Here is a 15353-nt window from a genome sequence, read left to right as displayed (position 1 = left end):
AATAGCATAACTGTCATTTAGTTGAATATAGAGAGTGTTTAATATAGAAAGTGTGCCTAATAGCATAACTGTGGTTTGTTGAATATAGAAAGTTTGCCTAATAGCATAACTGTGGTTTGTTGAATATAGAAAGTGTGCCTAATAGCATAACTGTGGTTTAGTTGAATATAGAAAGTGTTGAATATAGAAAGTGTGCCTAATAGCATAACTGTGGTTTGTTGAATACAGAATACAGAAAGTTTGCCTAATAGCATAACTGTGGTTTAGTTGAATAAAGAAAGTGATGAATATAGAAAGTGTGCCTAATAGCATAACTGTCATTTAGTTGAAGATATAGACTGTTTAATATAGAAAGTGCGCCTAATGGCATAACTGTGGTTTTGTTGAATATAGAAAGTGTGCCTAATAGCATAACTGTGGTTTAATTGAATATAGAAAGTGTGCCTAATAGCATAACTGTGGTTTAGTTGAGTAAAGAGAATGTTGCATACAAGGAAGTGGACCTAATAGTATAACTGTGGTTTGTTGAATATAGAAAGTGTGCCTAATAGCATAACTGTGGTTTAGTTGAATATAGAAAGTGTTGAATATAGAATGTGTGCCTTATAGCATAACTGTATTTTGTTGAATATAGCAAGTGTGCCTAATACCATAACTGTGGTTTGTTGAATATAGAAAGTGTGCCTAATAACATAACTGTGGTTTGTTGAATATAGAAAGTGTGCTATATAGAAAGTGTGCCTAATAGCATAACTGTGGTTTGTTGACTATAGAAAGTGCTGAATATAGAAAATGTGCATAATAGCATACCTGTGGTTTGTTGAATATAGAAAGTTTGCCTAATAGCAAAAGTGTGGTTTAGTTGAATATAGAAAGGGTGCGTAATGGCATAACTGTGGTTTTGTTGAATATAGAAAATGTGCCTAATAGCATACATGTGGTTTGTTGAATATAGAAAGTATGCCTAATAGTATAACAGTGGTTTAGTTGAATATAGAAATTGTTGAATATAGAAAGTGTGCCTAATAGCATAACTGTGGTTTAGCTGAATATAGAAAGTGTGCCTAATAGCATAACTGTGGTTTAGTTGAATATAGAAAGTATCGAATATGGAAAGTGTGCCTAATAGCATAACTGTGGTTTAGTTGAATATAGAAAGTGTCGAATATAGAAAGTGTGCCTAGTAGCAAAACTGTGGTTTGTTCAATATAAAAACTGTGCCTAATAGCATAAGTGTGGTTTTGTTGAATATAGAAAGTGTTGAATATAGGAAGTGTGCCTAATAGCATAACTGTGGTTTGTTGAATACAGAAAGTGTGCCTAATAGTATAACTCTGGTTTAATTCAATATAGAAAGTGTTGAATATAGAAGGTGTGCCTATTAGCATAACTGTGCGTTAGTTGAATATAGAGTGTTGAACATAAAAAGTGTGCCTAATAGCACAACTGTGGTTTGTTGAATATAGAAAATGTGCCTAATAGCGTAACTGTGATTTAGATGAATATAGAAAGTGTTGAATATAGAAAGTGTGCCTGATAGCATAACTGTGGTTTGTTGAATATAGAAAGTGTGCTAAATAGCATAACTGTGGTTTAGTTGAATATATAAAGTGTTGAATATAGAAAGTGTGCCTAATAGCATTACTGTGGTTTGTGTAATATAGAAAGTGTTGAATAGAGAAATTGTGCCTAATAGCATGACTGTCATTTGTTGACCATAGAAAGTGTGCCTAATAGCATAACTGTGGTTTGTTGAATATAGAAAACATTCCTAATAGCATAACTGTGGTTTATTTGAATATAGAAAGTGTTGAATATAGAAAGTGTGCCTAATAGCATAACTGTGGTTTGTTGAATATAGAAAGTGTGCCTAATAACATAACTGTGGTTTAGCTGAATATAGAAAGCGTGCCTAACAGCATAACTGTTGTTTAGTTGACTATAGAAAGTGTTGAATATAGAAAGTGTGCCTAATAGCATAACTGTAGTTTGTTGAATATAGAAATTGTGCCTAATAGCATAACTGTGATTTACTTGAATATAGAAAGTGTTGGATATAGAAAGTGTGCCTAATAGCATAACTGTGGTTTGTTGAATATAGAAAGTGTGCCTAATAGAATAACTGTGATTTACTTGAATATAGAAAGTGTTGGATATAGAAAGTGTGCCTAATAGCATAACTGTGGTTTGTTGAATATAGAAAGTGTGCCTAATAGCATAACTGTGGTTTAATTCAATATAGAACGTGTTGAATATAGAAAGTGTACCTAATAGCATAACTGTGGTTTGTTGAATATAGAAAGTGTGCCTAATAGCATAACTGTGGTTTAGCTGAATATAGAAAGTGTGTCCCATAGCATAACTGTGTTTTAGTTGAATATAGAAAGTGTTGAATATAGAAACTGTGCCTAATAGCATAACTGTGGTTTGTTGAATATAACAAGTGTGCCTAATAGCATAACTGTGGTTTATTGGAATATAGAAAGTGTTGAATATAGAAAGTGTGCCTAATAGCATAACTGTGGTTTGTTGAATATAGAAAGTGTGCCTGATAGCATAACCGTGGTTTAGTTGAATATAGAAAGTGTTGAATATAGAAAGTGTCCCTAATAGCATAACCGTGGTTTAGTTGAATATAGAAAGTGTTGAATATAGAAAGTGTGCCTAATAGCATAACTGGGATTTGTTGAATATAGAAATTGTGCCTAACAGCATAATTGTGGTTTAGTTGAATATAGAAAGTGTTGAATAAACAAAGTGAGCCTAATAGCATAACTGGGATTTGTTGAATATAGAAATTGTGCCTGACAGCATAATTGTGGTTTAGTTGAATATAGAAAGTGTTGAATATAGAAAGTGTGCCTAATAGCATAGCTATGGTTTAGTTGAATATAGAAAGTGTTGAATAAACAAAGTGAGCCTAATAGCGTAACTGTGGTTTAGTTGAATATAGAAAGTATTGAATATAGAAAGTGTACCTAATAGCATACCTTTGGTTTTTTGAATATAGAATATGTGCATAATAGCATACTGAGGTTTAGTTGAATATATAAAGTGTTGAATATAGAAAGTGTGCCGTATAGCATAACTGTGGTTTGTTGAATATCGAAAGTGTGCCTAATGGCATAACCGTGGTTTAGCTGAATATAGAAAGTGTGCCCAATAGCATAACTGTGGTTTAGTTGAATATAGAAAGTGTTGAATATAGAAAGGGTACCAAATAGCATAACTGTGGTTTGTTGAATATAGAAAGTTTGCCTAATAGCATAACTGTGGTTTAGTTGAATATAGAAAGTGTTTAATATAGAAACTGTGCCTAATAGCATAACTGTGGTTTGTTGAATATAGAAAGTGTGCCTAATAGCATAACCGTGGTTTAGTTGAATATAGAAAGGGTTGAATATAGAAAGTGTGCCTAATAGCATAACTGTGGTTTAGTTGAATATAGAAAGTGTTGAATGAACAAAGTGTGCCTAATAGCAGAACTGTGGTTTGTTGAATATAGAAAGTGTGCCTAATTGCATAACTGTGGTTTAGTTGAATATAGAACATGTTGAATATAGAAAGTGTGCCTAATAGCATAACTGTAGTTTAGTTGAATATAGAAAGTGTTGAATATAGAAAGTGTGCCTAATAGCATAAATGTGTTTGTTGAATATAGAAAGTGTGCCTAATAGCATAACTGTGGTTTAGCTGAATATAGAATGTGTGCCTAATCACATAACTGTGGTTTAATTGAATATAGAAAGTGATGAATATAGAAAGTGTCCCCAATAGCATAACTGTGGTTTGTTGAATATAGAAAGTGTGCCTAATAACATAACTGTGGTTTAATTGACTATAGAACGTGTTGAAAATAGAAAGTGTGCCTAATAGCATAACCGTGGTTTGTTGAATATAGAAAGTGTTCCTAATAGCATAACTGTGGTTTAGCTGAATATAGAAAGTGTGTCCAATAGCATAACTGTGTTTTAGTTGAATATAGAAAGTGTTGAATATAGAAACTGTGCCTAATAGCATAACTGTGGTTTGTTGAATATAACAAGTGTGCCTAATAGCATAACTGTGGTTTATTGGAATATAGAAAGTGTTGAATATAGAAAGTGTGCCTAATAGCATAACTGTGGTTTGTTGAATATAGAAAGTGAGCCTAATAGCATGACCGTGGTTTAGTTGAATATAGAAAGGGTTGAGTATAGAAAGTGTGCCTAATAGCATAACTGGGATTTGTTGAATATAGAAATTGTGCCTAACAGCATAATTGTGGTTTAGTTGAATATAGAAAGTGTTGAATATAGAAAGTGTGCCTAATAGCATAACTATGGTTTAGTTGAATATAGAAAGTGTTGAATAAACAAAGTGAGCCTAATAGCGTAACTGTGGTTTGTTGAATATAGAAAGTATGCCTAATTGCATAACTGTGGTTTAGTTGAATATAGAACGTATTGAATATAGAAAGTGTACCTAATAGCATACCTTTGGTTTTTTGAATATAGAATATGTGCATGATAGCATACTGAGGTTTAGTTGAATATAGAAAGTGTTGAATATAGAAAGTGTGCCGTATAGCATAACTGTGGTTTGTTGAATATCGAAAGTGTGCCTAATGGTATAACCGTGGTTTAGCTGAATATAGAAAGTTTGCCCAATAGCATAACTGTGGTTTAGTTGAATATAGAAAGTGTTGAATATAGAAAGGGTACCAAATAGCATAACTGTGGTTTGTTGAATATAGAAAGTTTGCCTAATAGCATAACTGTGGTTTAGTTGAATATAGAAAGTGTTGAATATAGAAACTGTATCTAATAGCATAACTGTGGTTTGTTGAATATAGAAAGTGTGCCTAATAACATAACTGTGGTTTAATTGACTATAGAACGTGTTGAATATAGAAAGTGTGCCTAATAGCATAACCGTGGTTTGTTGAATATAGAAAGTGTGCCTAATAGCATAACTGTGGTTTAGCTGAATATAGAAAGTGTGTCCAATAGCATAACTGTGTTTTAGTTGAATATAGAAAGTGTTGAATGTAGAAACTGTGCCTAATAGCATAACTGTGGTTTGTTCAATATATAAAGTGTTCCTAATAGCATAACCGTGGCTTAGTTGAATATAGAAAGGGTTGAATATTGAAAGTGTGCCTAATAGCATAACTAGGGTTTGTTGAATATAGAAATTGTGCCTAATTGCATAACTGAGGTTTAGTTGAATATAAAAAGTGTTGAATATAGAAAGTGTGCCGTATAGCATAACTAAGGTTTGTTGAATATCGAAAGTGTGCCTAATGGCATAACCGTGGTTTAGCTGAATATAGAAAGTGTGCCCAATAGCATAACTGTGGTTTAGTTGAATATAGAAAGTGTTGAATATAGAAAGGGTACCAAATAGCATAACTGTGGTTTGTTAAATATAGAAAGTTTGCCTAATAGCATAACTGTGGTTTAGTTGAATATAGAAAGTGTTGAATATAGAAACTGTGCCTAATAGCATAACTGTGGTTTGTTGAATATAGAAAGTGTGCCTAATAGCATACGCGTGGTTTAGTTGAATATAGAAAGGGTTGGATATAGAAAGTGTGCCTAATAGCATAACTGGGGTTTGTTAAGTATAGAAATTGTGTCTAACAGCATAATTGTGGTTTAGTTGAATATAGAAAGTGTTGAATATAGAAAGTGTGCCTAATAGCATAACTGTGGTTTAGCTGAATATAGAACGTGTGCTTAATCACATAACTGTGGTTTGATTGAATATAGAAAGTGATGAATATAGAAAGTGTGCCCAATAGCATAACTGTGGTTTGTTGAATATAGAAAGTGTGCCTAATAACATAACTGTGGTTTAATTGACTATAGAACGTGTTGAATATAGAAAGTGTGCCAAATAGCATAACCATGGTTTGTTGAATATAGAAAGTGTGCCTAATAGCATAACTGTGGTTTGTTGAATATAGAAAGTGTGCCTAATAACATAACTGTGGTTTAATTGACTATAGAACGTGTTGAATATAGAAAGTGTGCCAAATAGCATAACCATGGTTTGTTGAATATAGAAAGTGTGCCTAATAGCATAACTGTGGTTTAATTGAATATAGAAAGTGTTGATTATAGAAAGTGTGCCTAATAGCATAACTGTGGTTTGTTGAATATAGAAAGTGTGCCTAATTGCATAACTGTGGTTTAGTTGAATATAGAAAGTGTTGAATATAGAAAGTGTGCCTAATAGCATACCTTTGGTTTTTTGAATATAGAATGTGTTCATAATAGCATAACTGAGGATTAGTTGAATATAAAAAGTGTTGAATATAGAAAGTGTGCCGTATAGCATAACTGTGGTTTGTTGAATATCGAAAGTGTGCCTAATGGCATAACCGTGGTTTAGCTGAATATAGAAAGTGTGCCCAATAGCATAACTGTGGTTTAGTTGAATATAGAAAGTGTTGAATATAGAAAAGGTACCAAATAGCATAACTGTGGTTTGTTGAATATAGAATGTTTGCCTAATAGCATAACGGTGGTTTAGTTGAATATAGAAAGTGTTGAATATAGAAACTGTGCCTAATAGCATAACTGTGGTTTGTTGAATATAGAAAGTGTGCCTAATAGCATAAGCGTGGTTTAGTTGAATATAGAAAGGGTTGGATATAGAAAGTGTGCCTAATAGCATAACTGGGGTTTATTGAATATAGAAATTGTGTCTAACAGCATAATTGTGGTTTAGTTTAATATAGAAAGTGTTGAATATAGAAAGTGTGCCTAATAGCATAACTGTGGTTTGTTGAATATAGAAAGTGTGCCTAATTGCATAACTGTGGTTTAGTTGAATATAGAAAGTGTTGAATATAGAAAGTGTGCCTAATAGCATAACTGTCATTTAGTTGAATATAGAGAGTGTTTAATATAGAAAGCGTGCCTAATAGCATAACTGTGGTTTGTTGAATATAGAAAGTTTGCCTAATAGCATAACTGTGGTTTGTTGAATATAGAAAGTGTGCCTAATAGCATAACTGTGGTTTAGTTGAATATAGAAAGTGTTGAATATACAAAGTGTGCCTAATAGCATAACTGTGGTTTGTTGAATACAGAAAGTTTGCCTAATAGCATAACTGTGGTTTAGTTGAATAAAGAAAGTGATGAATATAGAAAGTGTGCCTAATAGCATAAATGTGTTTGTTGAATATAGAAAGTGTGCCTAATAGCATAACTGTGGTTTAGCTGAATATAGAACGTGTGCTTAATCACATAACTGTGGTTTGATTGAATATAGAAAGTGATGAATATAGAAAGTGTGCCCAATAGCATAACTGTGGTTTGTTGAATATAGAAAGTGTGCCTAATAACATAACTGTGGTTTAATTGACTATAGAACGTGTTGAATATAGAAAGTGTGCCAAATAGCATAACCGTGGTTTGTTGAATATAGAAAGTGTGCCTAATAGCATAACTGTGGTTTAGCTGAATATAGAAAGTGTGTCCAATAGCATAACTGTGTTTTAGTTGAATATAGAAAGTGTTGAATGTAGAAACTGTGCCTAATAGCATAACTGTGGTTTGTTCAATATAGAAAGTGTGCCTAATAGCATAACCGTGGCTTAGTTGAATATAGAAAGGGTTGAATATAGAAAGTGTGCCTAATAGCATAACTGTGGTTTAATTGAATATAGAAAGTGTTGAATATAGAAAGTGTGCCTAATAGCATAACTGTGGTTTGTTGAATATAGAAAGTGTGCCTAATTGCATAACTGTGGTTTAGTTGAATATAGAAAGTGTTGAATATAGAAAGTGTTCCTAATAGCATACCTTTGGTTTTTTGAATATAGAATGTGTGCATAATAGCATAACTGAGGATTAGTTGAATATAAAAAGTGTTGAATATAGAAAGTGTGCCGTATAGCATAACTGTGGTTTGTTGAATATCGAAAGTGTGCCTAATGGCATAACCATGGTTTAGCTGAATATAGAAAGTGTGCCCAATAGCATATCTGTGGTTTAGTTGAATATAGAAAGTGTTGGATATAGAAAGGGTACCAAATAGCATAACTGTGGTTTGTTGAATATAGAAAGTTTGCCTAATAGCATAACTGTGGTTTAGTTGAATATAGAAAGTGTTGAATATAGAAACTGTGCCTAATAGCATAACTGTGGTTTGTTGAATATAGAAAGTGTGCCTAATAGCATAAGCGTGGTTTAGTTGAATATAGAAAGGGTTGGATATAGAAAGTGTGCCTAATAGCATAACTGGGGTTTGTTGAATATAGAAATTGTGTCTAACAGCATAATTGTGGTTTAGTTTAATATAGAAAGTGTTGAATATAGAAAGTGTGCCTAATAGCATAACTGTGGTTTGTTGAATATAGAAAGTGTGCCTAATTGCATAACTGTGGTTTAGTTGAATATAGAAAGTGTTGATTATAGAAAGTGTGCCTAATAGCATAACTGTCATTTAGTTGAATATAGAGAGTGTTTAATATAGAAAGTGTGCCTAATAGCATAACTGTGGTTTGTTGAATATAGAAAGTTTGCCTAATAGCATAACTGTGGTTTGTTGAATATAGAAAGTGTGCCTAATAGCATAACTGTGGTTTAGTTGAATATAGAAAGTGTTGAATATAGAAAGTGTGCCTAATAGCATAACTGTGGTTTGTTGAATACAGAAAGTTTGCCTAATAGCATAACTGTGGTTTAGTTGAATAAAGAAAGTGATGAATATAGAAAGTGTGCCTAATAGCATAACTGTCATTTAGTTGAAGATATAGACTGTTTAATATAGAAAGTGCGCCTAATGGCATAACTGTGGTTTTGTTGAATATAGAAAGTGTGCCTAATAGCATAACTGTGGTTTAATTGAATATAGAAAGTGTGCCTAATAGCATAACTGTGGTTTAGTTGAGTAAAGAGAATGTTGCATACAAGGAAGTGGACCTAATAGTATAACTGTGGTTTGTTGAATATAGAAAGTGTGCCTAATAGCATAACTGTGGTTTAGTTGAATATAGAAAGTGTTGAATATAGAATGTGTGCCTTATAGCATAACTGTATTTTGTTGAATATAGCAAGTGTGCCTAATACCATAACTGTGGTTTGTTGAATATAGAAAGTGTGCCTAATAACATAACTGTGGTTTGTTGAATATAGAAAGTGTGCTATATAGAAAGTGTGCCTAATAGCATAACTGTGGTTTGTTGACTATAGAAAGTGCTGAATATAGAAAATGTGCCTAATAGCATACCTGTGGTTTGTTGAATATAGAAAGTTTGCCTAATAGCAAAAGTGTGGTTTAGTTGAATATAGAAAGGGTGCGTAATGGCATAACTGTGGTTTTGTTGAATATAGAAAATGTGCCTAATAGCATACATGTGGTTTGTTGAATATAGAAAGTATGCCTAATAGTATAACAGTGGTTTAGTTGAATATAGAAATTGTTGAATATAGAAAGTGTGCCTAATAGCATAACTGTGGTTTAGCTGAATATAGAAAGTGTGCCTAATAGCATAACTGTGGTTTAGTTGAATATAGAAAGTGTCAAATATGGAAAGTGTGCCTAATAGCATAACTGTGGTTTAGTTGAATATAGAAAGTGTCGAATATAGAAAGTGTGCCTAGTAGCAAAACTGTGGTTTGTTCAATATAAAAACTGTGCCTAATAGCATAAGTGTGGTTTTGTTGAATATAGAAAGTGTTGAATATAGGAAGTGTGCCTAATAGCATAACTGTGGTTTGTTGAATACAGAAAGTGTGCCTAATAGTATAACTCTGGTTTAATTCAATATAGAAAGTGTTGAATATAGAAGGTGTGCCTATTAGCATAACTGTGCGTTAGTTGAATATAGAGTGTTGAACATAAAAAGTGTGCCTAATAGCACAACTGTGGTTTGTTGAATATAGAAAATGTGCCTAATAGCGTAACTGTGATTTAGATGAATATAGAAAGTGTTGAATATAGAAAGTGTGCCTGATAGCATAACTGTGGTTTGTTGAATATAGAAAGTGTGCTAAATAGCATAACTGTGGTTTAGTTGAATATATAAAGTGTTGAATATAGAAAGTGTGCCTAATAGCATTACTGTGGTTTGTGTAATATAGAAAGTGTTGAATAGAGAAATTGTGCCTAATAGCATGACTGTCATTTGTTGACCATAGAAAGTGTGCCTAATAGCATAACTGTGGTTTGTTGAATATAGAAAACATTCCTAATAGCATAACTGTGGTTTATTTGAATATAGAAAGTGTTGAATATAGAAAGTGTGCCTAATAGCATAACTGTGGTTTGTTGAATATAGAAAGTGTGCCTAATAACATAACTGTGGTTTAGCTGAATATAGAAAGCGTGCCTAACAGCATAACTGTTGTTTAGTTGACTATAGAATGTGTTGAATATAGAAAGTGTGCCTAATAGCATAACTGTAGTTTGTTGAATATAGAAATTGTGCCTAATAGCATAACTGTGATTTACTTGAATATAGAAAGTGTTGGATATAGAAAGTGTGCCTAATAGCATAACTGTGGTTTGTTGAATATAGAAAGTGTGCCTAATAGAATAACTGTGATTTACTTGAATATAGAAAGTGTTGGATATAGAAAGTGTGCCTAATAGCATAACTGTGGTTTGTTGAATATAGAAAGTGTGCCTAATAGCATAACTGTGGTTTAATTCAATATAGAACGTGTTGAATATAGAAAGTGTGCTAATAGCATAACTGTGGTTTAGCTGAATATAGAAAGTGTGTCCCATAGCATAACTGTGTTTTAGTTGAATATAGAAAGTGTTGAATATAGAAACTGTGCCTAATAGCATAACTGTGGTTTGTTGAATATAACAAGTGTGCCTAATAGCATAACTGTGGTTTATTGGAATATAGAAAGTGTTGAATATAGAAAGTGTGCCTAATAGCATAACTGTGGTTTGTTGAATATAGAAAGTGTGCCTGATAGCATAACCGTGGTTTAGTTGAATATAGAAAGTGTTGAATATAGAAAGTGTGCCTAATAGCATAACCGTGGTTTAGATGAATATAGAAAGTGTTGAATATAGAAAGTGTGCCTAATAGCATAACTGGGATTTGTTGAATATAGAAATTGTGCCTAACAGCATAATTGTGGTTTAGTTGAATATAGAAAGTGTTGAATATAGAAAGTGTGCCTAATAGCATAACTATAGTTTAGTTGAATATAGAAAGTGTTGAATAAACAAAGTGAGCCTAATAGCGTAACTGTGGTTTGTTGAATATAGAAAGTGTGCCTAATTGCATAACTGTGGTTTAGTTGAATATAGAAAGTATTGAATATAGAAAGTGTACCTAATAGCATACCTTTGGTTTTTTGAATATAGAATATGTGCATAATAGCATACTGATTTTTAGTTGAATATAGAAAGTGTTGAATATAGAAAGTGTGCCGTATAGCATAACTGTAGTTTGTTGAATATAGAAAGTGTGCCTAATAACATAACTGTGGTTTAATTGACTATAGAACATGTTGAATATAGAAAGTGTGCCTAATAGCATAACCGTGGTTTGTTGAATATAGAAAGTGTGCCTAATAGCATAACTGTGGTTTAGCTGAATATAGAAAGTGTGTCCAATAGCATAACTGTGTTATAGTTGAATATAGAAAGTGTTGAATGTAGAAACTGTGCCTAATAGCATAACTGTGGTTTGTTCAATATAGAAAGTGTGCCTAATAGCATAACCGTGGCTTAGTTGAATATAGAAAGGGTTGAATATTGAAAGTGTGCTTAATAGCATAACTAGGGTTTGTTGAATATAGAAATTGTGCCTAACAGCATATTTGTGGTTTAGTTGAATATAGAAAGTGTTGAATATAGAAAGTGTGCCTAATAGCATAACTGTGGTTTAATTGAATATAGAAAGTGTTGAATATAGAAAGTGTGCCTAATAGCATAGCTGTGGTTTGTTGAATATAGAAAGTGTGCCTAATAGCATAACCGTGGTTTAGTTGACTATAAAAAGTGTTGAATATAGAAAGTGTGCCGTATAGCATAACTGTGGTTTGTTGAATATCGAAAGTGTGCCTAATGGCATAACCGTGGTTTAGCTGAATATAGAAAGTGTGCCGTATAGCATAACTGTGGTTTGTTGAATATCGAAAGTGTGCCTAATGGCATAACCGTGGTTTAGCTGAATATAGAAACTGTGCCTAACAGCATAACTGTGGTTTGTTGAATATAGAAAGTGTGCCTAATAGCATAAGCGTGGTTTAGTTGAATATAGAAAGGGTTGGATATAGAAAGTGTGCCTAATAGCATAACTGGGGTTTGTTGAATATAGAAAGTGTGCCTAATAGCATAACTGTAGTTTAGTTGAATATAGAAAGTGTTGAATATAGAAAGTGTGCCTAATAGCATAAATGTGTTTGTTGAATATAGAAAGTGTGCCTAATAGCATAACTGTGGTTTGTTGAATATAGAAAGTATGCCTAATAACATAACTGTGGTTTAATTGACTATAGAACGTGTTGAATATAGAAAGTGTGCCTAATAGCATAACCGTGGTTTGTTGAATATAGAAAGTGTGCCTAATAGCATAACTGTGGTTTAGCTGAATATAGAAAGTGTGTCCAATAGCATAACTGTGTTTTAGTTGAATATAGAAAGTGTTGAATGTAGAAACTGTGCCTAATAGCATAACTGTGGTTTGTTCAATATAGAAAGTGTGCCTAATAGCATAACCGTGGCTTAGTTGAATATAGAAAGGGTTGAATATTGAAAGTGTGCTTAATAGCATAACTAGGGTTTGTTGAATATAGAAATTGTGCCCACCAGCATATTTGTGGTTTAGTTGAATATAGAAAGTGTTGAATATAGAAAGTGTGCCTAATAGCATAACTGTGGTTTAATTGAATATAGAAAGTGTTGAATATAGAAAGTGTGCCTAATAGCATAACTGTGGTTTGTTGAATATAGAAAGTGTGCCTAATTGCATAACTGTGGTTTAGTTGAATATAGAAAGTGTTGAATATAGAAAGTGTGCCTAATAGCATACCTTTGGTTTTTTGAATATAGAATGTGTGCATAATAGCATAACTGAGGTTTAGTTGAATATAGAAAGTGTTGAATATAGAAAGTGTGCCGAATAGCATAACTGTAGTTTGTTGAATATCGAAAGTGTGCCTAATGGCATAACCGTGGTGTAGCTGAATATAGAAAGTGTGCCCAAAAGCATAACTGTGGTTTAGTTGAATATAGAAAGTGTTGAATAAAGAAAGGGTACCAAATAGCATAACTGTGGTTTGTTGAATATAGAAAGTTTGTCTAATAGCATAACTGTGGTTTAGTTGAATATAGAAAGTGTTGAATATAGAAACTGTGCCTAATAGCATAACTGTGGTTTAGTTGAATATAGAAAGTGTTGAATGAACAAAGTGTGCCTAATAGCAGAACTGTGGTTTGTTGAATATAGAAAGTCTGCCTAATTGCATAACTGTGGTTTAGTTGAATATAGAACGTGTTGAATATAGAAAGTGTGCCTAATAGCATAACTGTAGTTTAGTTGAATATAGAAAGTGTTGAATATAGAAAGTGTGCCTAATAGCATAAATGTGTTTGTTGAATATAGAAAGTGTGCCTAATAGCATAACTGTGGTTTAGCTGAATATCGAAAGTGTGCCTAATGGCATAACCATGGTTTAGCTGAATATAGAAAGTGTGTCCAATAGCTTAACTGTGGTTTAATTGAATATAGAAAGTGTTGAATATAGAAAGTGTGCCTAATAGCATAACTGTGGTTTGTTGAATATAGAAAGTGTGCCTAATTGCATAACTGTGGTTTAGTTGAATATAGAAAGTATTGAATATAGAAAGTGTACCTAATAGCATACCTTTGGTTTTTTGAATATAGAATATGTGCATAATAGCATACTGATTTTTAGTTGAATATAGAAAGTGTTGAATATAGAAAGTGTGCCGAATAGCATAACTGTGGTTTAGTTGAATATAGAAAGTGTTGAATAAAGAAAGGGTACCAAATAGCATAACTGTGGTTTGTTGAATATAGAAAGTTTGTCTAATAGCATAACTGTGGTTTAGTTGAATATAGAAAGTGTTGAATATAGAAACTGTGCCTAATAGCATAACTGTGGTTTAGTTGAATATAGAAAGTGTTGAATGAACAAAGTGTGCCTAATAGCAGAACTGTGGTTTGTTGAATATAGAAAGTCTGCCTAATTGCATAACTGTGGTTTAGTTGAATATAGAACGTGTTGAATATAGAAAGTGTGCCTAATAGCATAACTGTAGTTTAGTTGAATATAGAAAGTGTTGAATATAGAAAGTGTGCCTAATAGCATAAATGTGTTTGTTGAATATAGAAAGTGTGCCTAATAGCATAACTGTGGTTTAGCTGAATATAGAACGTGTGCCTAATCACATAACTGTGGTTTAATTGAATATAGAAATTGATGAATATAGAAAGTGTGCCCAATAGCATAACTGTGGTTTGTTGAATATAGAAAGTGTGCCTAATAACATAACTGTGGTTTAATTGACTATAGAACATGTTGAATATAGAAAGTGTGCCTAATAGCATAACCGTGGTTTGTTGAATATAGAAAGTGTGCCTAATAGCATAACTGTGGTTTAGCTGAATATAGAAAGTGTGTCCAATAGCATAACTGTGTTTTAGTTGAATATAGAAAGTGTTGAATGTAGAAACTGTGCCTAATAGCATAACTGTGGTTTGTTCAATATAGAAAGTGTGCCTAATAGCATAACCGTGGCTTAGTTGAATATAGAAAGGGTTGAATATTGAAAGTGTGCTTAATAGCATAACTAGGGTTTGTTGAATATAGAAATTGTGCCTAACAGCATATTTGTGGTTTAGTTGAATATAGAAAGTGTTGAATATAGAAAGTGTGCCTAATAGCATAACTGTGGTTTAATTGAATATAGAAAGTGTTGAATATAGAAAGTGTGCCTAATAGCATAACTGTGGTTTGTTGAATATAGAAAGTGTGCCTAATAGCATAACCGTGGTTTAGTTGACTATAAAAAGTGTTGAATATAGAAAGTGTGCCGTATAGCATAACTGTGGTTTGTTGAATATCGAAAGTGTGCCTAATGGCATAACCGTGGTTTAGCTGAATATAGAAAGTGTGCCGTATAGCATAACTGTGGTTTGTTGAATATAGAAAGTGTGCCTAATGGCATAACCGTGGTTTAGCTGAATATAGAAACTGTGCCTAACAGCATAACTGTGGTTTGTTGAATATAGAAAGTGTGCCTAATAGCATAAGCGTGGTTTAGTTGAATATAGAAAGGGTTGGATATAGAAAGTGTGCCTAATAGCATAACTGGGGTTTGTTGAATATAGAAAGTGTGCCTAATAGCATAACTGTAGTTTA

This window comes from Ambystoma mexicanum, chromosome 1p (genome assembly GCF_040938575.1).
Source record: "Ambystoma mexicanum isolate Mex_15411 chromosome 1p, UKY_AmexF1_1, whole genome shotgun sequence".
NCBI classification, from domain to species: Eukaryota; Metazoa; Chordata; class Amphibia; order Caudata; family Ambystomatidae; genus Ambystoma; species Ambystoma mexicanum.
This window is presented reverse-complemented; position numbering follows the sequence as displayed.